Below are 12315 nucleotides of genomic sequence, written 5' to 3' on the forward strand. Positions count from 1 at the left end.
TTTTAAGATTTTGGATAATTTTAAAGATATTTGAACTTTGAAATGTTTGAATTTTTAAGGAATGTGTTGTGTTGGAAGTTCTACTGTATTTTATATGGTGACATTGGCATGAGATCTTGGGATAAACAAAGGAAATGTTGCAGTTTAATAATGTGATGATGTTGTGTCCAGATGACAAGGTGAAATTGTGGTGGCTAGTTTTTGTCAACTTGACACAAACCAGAGTCACCTGGAAAGAGGGAATATCAACTGAAAATTGACTCCAATAGATTGGCCCTTATCTGTGGGGCACTTTCCTGATTAATGGTTGATGTGAGAGTACTTAGACCACTACGAGCGCCATCATGTCCTCGGTCCTTGGTTGCACAAGAGAGCAAGCTGAGCAAGCAATTTAGAAAGCAGCATTCCTCCACGGACTCAATAGTCTCTGTCTCCAGGTTCCTTCCTTGAGTACTAACCTTGCTTGCCTTGATGATGCTCTGCAACCATCTCTAAGCTAAATAAACCCATTCCTACCTTGAGTTGGTTTGGGTCACTGTTTTATCACATAAAAAGCCTAAACTCAGGCTGGTATCTTATATCTTCCATGTATGACCTCTACCCGAGTCCCGTCAGCCACAAGCCCAACCCCTTCTCCATATTTTCATTACAAACTTAAAACTTCTTTTTTTCAGGACAAGGTTCTCTGTGTAGCCTTGGCTGTCCTGGACTTGCTTTGTAGACCAGGCTGGTCTCGAACTCACAGTGATCCACCTGCCTCTGCCTCCTGAGTGCTGGGATTAAAGGTGTGTGCCACCATGCCCGGTTTCCTTTTTTTTTTTTTCCAAACTTTTAAAAGTAGGAATGAATGGTATCATTTAATTATTCCTCTCATAATTGTGATTTTATTTCCTCCCATAGGTAGGCATTGAGTACTTCCTGTATATTAAACAGCAGAAAATACTGGTCCTTTCTCTCATCAAAAATTCTTTCTTTGCCAAGGAACCAGGTAACAAATAAGTAAGCCATTGAAATGAGTTAAATCTCAGTTAGTGAGAAATGGGAAGGAGGTTCGGGAGGTATCAGGCTGAGGGTGGGGGGATTTTCCATGATGGCTAGGGGACTGCTCACTGAGGCTATGATATATGAATTGAGAACCAGCACTATAAGAAGAGGCCAGACAGACTAAGATCTATCTCTTTTTGTGTGTCTAGAAAATATATGAGGCCCCCGAAGCAACGAAAAATCATTTGTAGCTACTAACACTTTCTTTTTGTACTTCTAGGAAGGATTTTCTGCAAGGAAATTCTCACCCACATGATGCCAATAGACTTTTCTGACTAACATACACACAGGAACAGCTGTAAGTAGATGTGTTATCTGTGTACCAACCTCTGGGCTGAGCATGTTAGTTATAGCAACTCATTTAATTTTTTCCAAGAACCCTGTGTAGCAGGTACTTTTGTAACCCATATCTTATAGATGACAGAAAAGGCACCTTTGGCAAATTTACACACTTATAAATATGTAGACAGTAGGGACGTCTGAATATGTAACATTGTTTCAATAAAAGCTTCAAACATGGACTCTAGTCCCACAGGATATGATTTATTAATCACCGAACTCATTTTTGTAGAATGAGCCAAAGGCTTCCACTGTTACGGAGAAAGATGCTGCATCAAGATAATTTATTCTTGGTAAAGAATCTAATAAAGCTAGGGAGAGGTTCCCAGCTTTTAATTATTAAACAGTAAAATAGAACTTCAAACAAAATGGCCAGATGCAATTTATATTATAATGTTTTATGTACAGATGTCATAAGATAGCTCAAGATAAAGTTTATAGAGCTTAAGGGAGGCCTTGCAGTCTTTTCCCCAGATCTGTCTTTGTATTGGTAGAGACCTATTTTTGTCTCAAGAGCAAGCATAATGAAATCTCTAGGGTAACCAGAAAAGATCGATGTAAAATGTCTTCAGGACTAAGTATGCGGCTTCTGTGGTAAAATTATAGGCACATCTTTTCTTTTACCTTTTTATGGTGTTTGTCTTTTCTCCATGAACATGCCCAAGAATTCACTTTCTGAGACCTACCATATTCATACAATCACTCTTTTCCTAACTTCTTAAAACTTGCAAATTTAACTCAGAAATATTTTAGTTCATTTTTTCCAGTTACACCTTTACTCTCTCAAAAGTTAAAAAAAAATCATCACAAACAACAGTTGCTCACAGATAAAATAAAAACTACTGCCCATCTGTCATCGTTGGTCTTTGAAAACCACAAGTTGTTTTTCTAATTTGTCTTCAACTTTTGACATGCAACTCAAAACAACTTTTCGCAGGCAGGTGATATGGTTATTTCCAATCCTGCCTGCAAATTGTATGAAGGGGCTGGATTAAAATGGAAGTTCAGATGGCTGTTTTTCTTACAATAATGGCTGCTTTGGTGGCATAGCAGGTGAGCACTGCCATTTACTTCCCCTTTAAGTGAAAAACTAATATAAACTAAAATTTAAGACCAATAGCTCACGTTTAAAGACAAAGGACATTTTCAATAGGGCTGAAAAGCTGAGTTTTCAGAACTTGAATGTTTACAGTAGCCTAGCATAAGCCTGGTGGACTTCCTTATAGCTACAGTTCTTTCCATGAATAGATTAGAAGTATCAGTTAGGCCTATTGTAAATGTTTCTAAATACCTGATTTCTTCTCTTGGTGGAGTCTTTTTATTACCTGGAGGTAGGATGACAATTTGAATTTGTCATCATCACTCAACTATTAGAGATTTTACATTTTTGGGCAAATTTATAGAATGAAAGATGCATAAATGATTCAGTGACTAGTGATTTGAAGATAGAACGTTCTATTGGAATCAAGACAAATGACCTTGAGCCTCTGAGACTGACATAACATCCATGGGGGACTCTCGGTCTTGGTGGAAGTCAGTGACAGCTATTCCCTTCTGTTGTGTTCTGTGGTAAACAATATAGAAATTCCAATTATAAAAGTACAGATTAGGGCTAGGGAGATGGTTCCATGGTTAAAAGTTCTTCCAAAGGGCCCAGGCTCAGTTCCCAACACTTACAAACTCTTCCAATTCCTGCTCCTGGGGGATCTAGTGCCTCTTCTGGTCTTCATGGGTACCTGCACACATGTGGCATACAAACAGAGATAGATTAAAAAACAATACAAACTAGGTTTTGATTATGATATGAGGACACTATAGGACTTGAAATGTGTCCCATGGGTTTGACACAGATGTGAAGAGAAACTTGACTACGATGCACTAGACACTGAAAGCTGAGGGTGCTTTCTCCGCATCTTCTCAGAGTCCCAGTATATTCACAATGCATCTCACAATGTAACTGCTACCTCTCTCATCCTTAGCTCATCTGCTTTGTGCAAGGGGGATATTGCATTGGGATTGAGATTCTGCAAGAAGTTGTATTCTTTTTTTTTTTTTCCATCTTTATAGTTTCTCCTGATTTTACAAAGAAGAAAAGGAGACTCTTGACTAATACCAGCATCTTGCACACTAGTTTTCCTCAGACTTGCCTCATCCATTTCAGCCAAAGAGGAAGCTGAGGGGCACGAGGGAAGAATTACCTTAAGAATCATGCACTCTATCACTCTGATTCCTGTTTTGGCCATTCTTCCCTTACAATGCACTAGCCAATCTCCCAACCGCACACCACATCATTTGCTCAGAAGCCTGGACATTAGTCTTAAGTTTTGTTTCACATGGCTTGTGTCCTATGACATCTTAATCTTAAAACATCCATAAGAGCCCTAGATTCCTGTGGATACTGAGGCACTGAAAAGATGAAGTATATATTTATATTTAGGTTAAAATAGAGTTTTAATGCATGAATCTGATAACGAGGTAAGATATAACATCAACATAGAATGATCTTTGGATTTCTGCCCAGTGACAATTAACTTTGTGAGGAGAAAAAATTGTATAACATCATTAAAAATAAGAAAAATATGAAGAATAAACTTAAGAAAGCAGGTAATAGGATTAGTCACTGAAAGGATAAAAGATTGATGAAAGAAAATGGAAAACAAATATATACAAATGACTCTTGAGATCATGGGTCAGCAGGATTAGTATTGTTCAAATGTTCATCTTACCCAAAGTTAAATACAGATTCAAAGTAGTACCTAGGAAAATTCTAGTAACGTTATTTATAGAAATAAATGATAAACAATACAAAGTATTCCTATGGAACTACTAATAGGTAAAACAACCTTGAGAATTAAAATAGTATGAAGTAGCACCTTTCCTGACTACTGATATAGTAACTTTTCAAAACCTGTATGGAACTTATATAAAAATTGATGAATAGAATGGAATGGCTCTAGAGCAGTGCACATATAGTCAGCTTATCTTGAAAAGTGTTGAGAATGCATGGTGGGGAAAAGAACAGTGCCTTTAATAAATGGTGATGGGAGAACCTCATAACCATATACAGAATGAAATTACACCTTAGATCGTACACACAACCAACAAAAAATAAATTGAATGTTTAAACATAATACTGGGGGATATAAGATGCTCAGCAGAAATAGAAACAACTAAAACAAGAACTACTACAACAACAACACATCATCCTGTTGGTCCTGGCCATGGTTTCCTGAATATATTAACATCCAAAGCAAAAGTCAACAAGTGAGTCTAAAAAGTTTACATATAAAAAGCAAAACAATGAAAAAAATGAAAAGGTAATTTGTCTAATAGGAGAAAATATTATAAGCCATGTATGTAGTAAGAAGTTACATCTGAATCAAAACCATACAAAGGTCACAAACAACCTGAGAAGAGGAACAAAGTGCTCTTTTTCCAAACATCCAGATGCTATAAAGCCTATAAAGTTTTGATGCCACTGATCATCATAGAAATGCCAAACAAAACCACAAGGAACTTTATCTTATAGTTTTAAGTAAAAATTGGACATTTTACGAGCAAATGATATTCAGGGAGATTGGCACATCATAACTAGGTTTGCCACTATAGGCCAAAACCCAGAGAAATCATAAGTCTTAGTAAGGTTGTAGGGAAATTAGACCACTTCTGTTTTCTTGGTAGGAAAGAAAATTGGTGCAGAATAACAGGAAACATCTTCAGTAAACTGTTAGGAAACTTATCATATGCCCAAGTAAGCTTTCTTCGTGGTATTTATCCATAACTGCAATTAATATCTCTGAAAGTTACTTAACTCTGAAAGTTAATTGAGGATTCTCAATTCCCCAATTAACAACACAGCTTAACAAAATGGGCTCATTTTTCTTTCTTACAAACTATACACCTGATAGAGGAGTAATGACCAAAATATATAAATAACTAAAAAAAGCTAGATATCAGAAAAACAATTAACCCAATTAAAAATGAGATATAAATCTAAACAGAGAATTCTCAAAAGAGGAAACTCAAATGGCTGAGAAGCACTTAAACGCTCAACATCCTTAGTCATCAGAAAAATGCAAATCAATGCTACTTGAAGATTTCCTCTTGCACCTATCAGAATAGCCAATATCAAGAAAACAACTAATGCTGGCTACTGTGGAAATCAGTGTGGTGGTCCACTGGGAAGAAGGAAATAGATCTTCCTCAAGATCCGGCTAAACCACTCTTGGGCATATACCCAAAGGATGCTTCTTCCTATTACAGAGACACTTTCCCAAGAATGTTCATTGCTGCTGTATTCATAATAGCCAGAAACTGCGAACAACCTAGATGCCCATGGATGGATAAAGAAAGTATGGTACATTTACACAATGGGATGCTACTTTGCCATTAAAATCGAAATAATGAAATTTGCAGGGAAATTAATGGACTAGAAAAAAATGGTCCTGAGTACGGTAACCCAGATCTAGAAAGATTATGTGGAAAGTATTCGCTTATATGTGATGTCAGCTGTTAAGACATTGATATGCAAGCTACAATCTGTTGAACCACAGTGTAAGGGGCCAGGAGGTATATGCTACAGATGGAGGCATGTGACCACTTCTCCTTTCAGCTATTGGACCCCCATCTGGTGCAGCCCTGTGCAATCCCTGTGCATGCTGCCTCAGTCTCTATGTGAGTACATATGGGTGTCCATCCTTATCTATCTATCTATCTATCTATCTATCTATCTATCTATCTATCTATCTCTTATGCCTTTACTTGGGCTCTTTTCCTTCCTTCTCTTTGTTTTGTCATATTATAATATAATATTATACTATATTATATGTTAATTTTATTATTACCCCTTAGATGCCTGTTTGTTTTCTACAGAGAGACAGAAAAGAGGTTGTTTGAGATGGGAGGAGCTGAGAGGAACAGAGGGAGGGGAAACCATAATTACAATAGATTATGTAAGGAAAACTGTTTTAAACAAGAGGAAAAAGAATGACTCTGTGCAAGTAAAATCTGCTTTTTTGGAGCAGTCGGTGCTGGTCAGCTGGGGCTGAAGAATTAGCTGTGAGTAGTAAGCGACCAGCATAGCATCGCTGTGGTAAGCCCCTCACAGAAGCATGTCCTTATGGTCAGCACCTATAAACTGTAACTCAGCAGTGATGCTCTGAGAAGCTGAAAGTAGAGTGCTAGCTGCCAAGTCATCCCTGGGGTACTGGGGATTGTGAGTTGCTGCTTAATAGTGTTGTCTATTGCATATAGTTTGTTACCCACAAACTGGGGTCTGTAATGGGGCAGTGCTATGAAGTGTAACCTAGTGGGAAATGTTAGATTATTTAGCGTTCTGGTCTCAGGAGGGATTATAGGAGTTCATACGGCACTACTATAAACTAGTTCTGTGAGAGGCGGGATTACGGAGAAGCAGATGGAATGTCCTGTCTGTGTCTTCCTGTCTCACTAAGCACCACAGTTTTTGTTATCTTGACACAAGCTAGATATACCTGCGAAGAGACACTGCCTCCATCAGACTGGTCTGTTGGTGTGTTTGTGGGGCATCTTCTTCACTGCAGAGGGGTGAAGGAGGGCGCAGCTCACTGTGAGCAGGGGCATACGTTGTTGGTGGGTTTGAGCTGTCTTTGAACGGTATCTAAACAAGCCAGAGGAAGCAAGGTGGTAAGGAACATTCCTTTGTGGTCTCTGCCTTAGGCCTCTAGGTTCCTGCCTTGGCTTTTCTGCATGGTAGGGTGTAATCTGTAAACAGAAGTAAATGCTTTCCACTCCAAGTTGCTTTTGGTCACTATAGCAACAGAAAGCAACCAAGGACACCCTATAGTCTGCCTTCCCCTACGTGCCCATACCATGATGCCAGCCACTAAAGCATACCCAGGGGAGGGAGTGCTCACTACCACTGGTACAATGACAGTTAGTTATTCATCCCCAAAGCTGCACCAATAAATAGCTTTTAAAAAATAAGGCACTCACACGTTGGCATTTTTGTTGTTGTTGTTGTTGTTCTATTAGTAGAAACTGGACTAAAAAAAAATATAAAGTTTCGCTTAAGCAACTAAGTTCTAGAGCCCTTCTGTATGACATCGTGACTTTAGTGAGCTATGCTATATTATATACTTTAAGATCCTAAAGGTGGTCATTGTCCTTTTACTACGATAAAGTGAGAGGTTAAAACGTAAGATGGCATTGCAGTATAGTTCAAGATGTATGGAATGTTATAGAAATGGAATCAAGCATGGTAGAACAGTGCTCATTTACAAATGATGTGGTCTTATTGGCTACTTATAAAGTCAAGTTACTTCTTTATTAGCACAAATAATGGTGCTGACTTTGGAGTGGGTACAGGCTTGCTTTGCATTGTAGCAAATGAGAGGGATATGAAATGAAGAGACCCACTTTCTCTGCTACAGTTAGGCACTGGCATCTTTTAATAATGCTTGCATGCCCAGAGAGCTTGTGTAGTGTTAAACAACGTTCTAAGCAGTATTCGCGTATTACCTCATTTAATTATTACTACCCTGTAAATCAAATATTATCATGATCATTTACCTTTTGCACACAAGGAAATTAATTAAGCTACTTTCCCAAAGATGCCTAACTCAAAACAGCAGAACCAGAATTCAGGCTCCGGCCTTCCCGTCTCAGGGCTTATGCTCTAACTGCCACTGTAGAGCTGTTCTCTTCTTGTTACCAAAACTCTTGTCATTGGTTCTTTTAGCTCCATAACGCTGTTGAGTTCTGGGTGTTCCAAAGGCCTTCTTCACTAAAGTTGGATCTAACAATAAAGACAGAGAGTCTAGTCAGGTCTTCCATGTCTTGCTGAAGACCATGCTTTTCCCCTGCATAGGTATTTATCCCACAGTGGACCTTAGTTTCCACTCTGTTTCCTCTGCTTTCTGTCACAATGGTGTTCATCATCCTTCTCCTTGTTACTGGACCCCTATATATCATTGGGATACACACCCAAACAACAGGGACTTGCTGGGATAATCCACTGTACCAGCTTTAGCACTAAGCACACTGCTTTGTGTAGACAAGCTGGGAATCTGAGTGGATTCCTGAGGAGTTACCCTGGGTTCTGTAAAAGGGCAGAACTCAAACCATGCTTCATCATTACTTTCACCTTCAGTGTTTAATGCCTGTCACTCAGATGTTAGCCATGCTCCTCTGGGCCATAGTTCTCAAACATGGCACCAGAATATGCCAACATTTAAACTTTCTCATTTATTCAGCTGACACTGAGACTAAAGGTCTACTCCCCAACTAAATGAATGCATGTTTTAAGATTGTGACCTAGCTGATTTAATGCAATGCATAAACAGACATCAAAATGAGACTAATGGATGACATTTGCATAAATAGTCTATCAATATTAAAATAACATGGAAGAAACTTTAAATGCAACATTAATTAGAAACCTGAACTAATTTCATTATTAGCCATTGATACCCTTGAAACATGATCATACACTTTAGAATACTAAAACAAAAGTTTGTGAGCTATATCTTATATGGAATAATATAATAATTTCTTGAAACAAAGAAATATTTTATTTTTAAACTTGTACTTTCTAAAAGAAATCATTTATTTTATTTTCTTGTTTTAGCAGTTTTTTAAAAGTGGAAAATTCACCTGTCACAAAGTTCGTTTGTCACAAGAATACAATACAAAGGTTTTAAGTAAACTCATTAAATTATGTAATATTACTAAATTATAATTTTAAAAGGCCCAGCTGAATGTAACATTCTTTTTTATTAATTAATTAATTAATTTACTTTTATTCTGCTCACAGGCTCCTCCCTCCTCTCTTCCCAGTCCCATCCTCCCCCTTCCCTTTCACTTACTCCTCAAAAAAGGAGAGCCCCCCATTCTTTTTTTTCTTTTTTTCTCCTCTATTAATTTATTCTTGTTATATCTCAATGGTTATCCCATCCCTTGTATCCTCCCATTCTTCCCTCCCTCCCATTTTCCCCTTATTCCCCTCCCCTGTGACTGTTCCTGAGGGGGATTCCCTCCCCCTGTATATGCTCATAGGGAGGGTATCAAGTCTCTTCTTGGTAACCTGGTGTCCTTCCTCTGAGTGTCACCAGGTCTCCCCCTCCAGGGGACATGGTCAAAGGTGAGGCACCAGAGGATGTGAGAAAGTCATATCCCAGTCTCCACTCTACTGTGGAGGAGCCCCCCATTCTTAATGTGCCTCACATATAACTTTAATTCATTAACTTGTTAATAGGCCAGAGAATAAAAGTTGCATTCAGTATTGCCTGTAAGAAAACCATTTCTCTCTCTCTCTCTCTCTCTCTCTCTCTCTCTCTCTCTCTCTCTCTCTCTCTCTCTCTCTGTGTGTGTGTGTGTGTGTGTGCATTTTCATCATATACTTCAGAAGCAATGCGCAGGCATGAATAACTTTAACTCAGCAGTTTTCTTTTTTGAGACAGGATATTGCTACCTAGCTCAGCCTGGTCTTTAACTTGTGATCCATTTGCCTTAGTATCCTGAGTGCAGGTGTTAGTGCTGTATGTTAGCATACTCAGCTTCTGATAAATGATTTCTCCTCTCCTCTGCCCTCCTCTCCTCTCTTCCCTTCCCCTTCCCTTTCCTCCCTTCTCCTTTCTTGTCCCCAATGTACCTTTCTCCTCCACACCATGTGTACATTTGCAGTATTAAAAGTTAAACCCAGTGACTCTTACATGTAGTATTTTTTAATAAAAAAAATATGTTATTCAAGACAGGCGCTCACAATGTAACCCAGGTGCCCTTGAAGTTATAGTTATAGTCCAGGAGGGCATTGAATTTGTAATCCTCTTACCTCAGCCTCCTGAGTAGCTGGGATTATAGGCCTACATCACTTGTTCCAGATTTTGTGATAGATAATTGATAGAGGATATCCAAGGCAGCAGCAAAGCTGTGGAGGGATGCAGATCATAATAAAGACTGACAGAGTCAGAGTCACATGAGCATAACACCCCACGCCCGCCCCACCCCCACCTCTGCCACCAGTAACGCTTTTCCAGACACTGAGACTCAGAGAGTATTTTTAGGGGATATATGGAAGCATCTTGAGTGCTCGTTATCTCAACAACAAGAGCTGTATAAGGGAGTAGAATCTTTGGCCGGAAGATAATCAAGGCAAAGCACCGTGCCAGACTTTAATACCACTACTATAATTAATGCTGCAAAATATGATAAACAAAATGCAAACTTAGATCCTTACATTCTAACATCAGAATTTTTTTGTAATAAGAGCAGAGTTTTTACTTGAGAAAAATGCCTTGATGGACACCTTGGCCATAGCACTAACAGCTAGCAAACAGGGCATCAGGAGATTACCAATAAATCTCTGAATGTGTGAGTTCAAGTTTTTCTATGATTCTGTGAGAAGGAAAAATATTTTATGAAATGAATGAAGACACAGAAGAGGGTACACTGGAAACTAAAATCATGAACATCTCAACTACATTAGTAAGACAACTCAAGTGCTTTGGTTCTATTTCACACACTTGAAACAGTTCACATGACTGCAAGTGAACTTGTCTTTGGCTATTACCTCCAGCCTTCTGTGAATTAGCCACATTCAACAATTCCTTATGTGAATTCTTCTGTGAAAAGTTGAGGCCAATTTCTTTCCTGGCTTAGGGCAATTGCTTGCACGGACACTTGGATGTAGGTGCCATCTCACCTCTTTTGCTCTTTCTGTTTTTAAAGAAAGTTATTAAAATATACAAATAGAGAAGGCTTTGGATTCCCATAAACTGTGAAATTTAGGGTTAAATTCAAATAAAATATGGCCAGAACTATTATGAGCTTTGATTCCTTTAAAATTTTTCTACAGTTCTACATATTTTATATTCACATGAAAGTATAAGCAGCCTGCCTTTTCATGGTCCTTACATGGGTCAGTGGTGGCACCAGGAGTTTATGCCACCAACTTTCATCACTACCGCTGGGCCATCAGATAGAGAAAAGAGTCACCAGATGTTGTTTTGAACAGAGATGTTCTTGGCAAATTTGCATTGTCAGCAGAGATAGCGTAGAGGGGAACAAGCTCTCCATGGGCAATAATTCTCAAGGCTTTGGAAGTTGATGGGGCTGGGGTACTTGGAAATCAAAAATGTTCCCGTGCTAGCATTTGCCAGGTGGTTATGCCCATTGCTAATTTCAGCTGCAGTTATCAGAAGGATAAGATGGAAAAATAAATATTTGTGCAATGACCAGAAAAGCCAATTAGTTCTGCACCAGTGAGGAATAATGCAGAATTTTTCATGTCTTGTAATAAATTGGCTCTTTCCATATATGTTTAGAAATGTATGTTTACTGTACAATTTAAGTAACATAGGAATAAGCATATTATGTAAGTTTTATCAAAAGATATAACGCTGTAAATAAATATCTGAATTTTAATAAATTCAAAACAATGAAAGCAGGGCCTAGGTATATATTAATTTATGTAGTCAGTGTCAGGGTTTTTTTTGTCATTGTCATTTCTAAAATACAGAGCCATCAATTATACTTTCCTTTTCCTAGTTGTTTTCCTTTCTCAAGGAAGCACACAGGCAAGAGGCTTATAGGCAAGAGCTGCCAGCTAGCAATATCATTTCAGGCTTAATATCCCTGACAACTCAGCATGTCATTACATTTTAAAGATAGAAAAGTCTAACCTAATGTAGGCTTTTCTCCATGTTGCTTGATTTCAAAGCTAGATATAAAAGTGTTTGGTGATTTTTTTTCATATTTAGAAACACAAATTTACCTCTAAAGTAACAGACTCGTTATACATTTAAAGTGTTTGGATATCCTTTATATATTGAACAGTTACTTAGGATGTTATATATAAAACAATCCTTTCATAAATTGATATATTTAATTTTTGTAATAAGCCTAGAAACAATTGTACTAGAGGAAAAGCAAATATCTCCATCCTACATGTAAGGG

This window comes from Acomys minous (assembly GCF_964271855.1).
Source record: "Acomys minous genome assembly, chromosome: 12".
NCBI lineage: Eukaryota > Metazoa > Chordata > Mammalia > Rodentia > Muridae > Acomys > Acomys minous.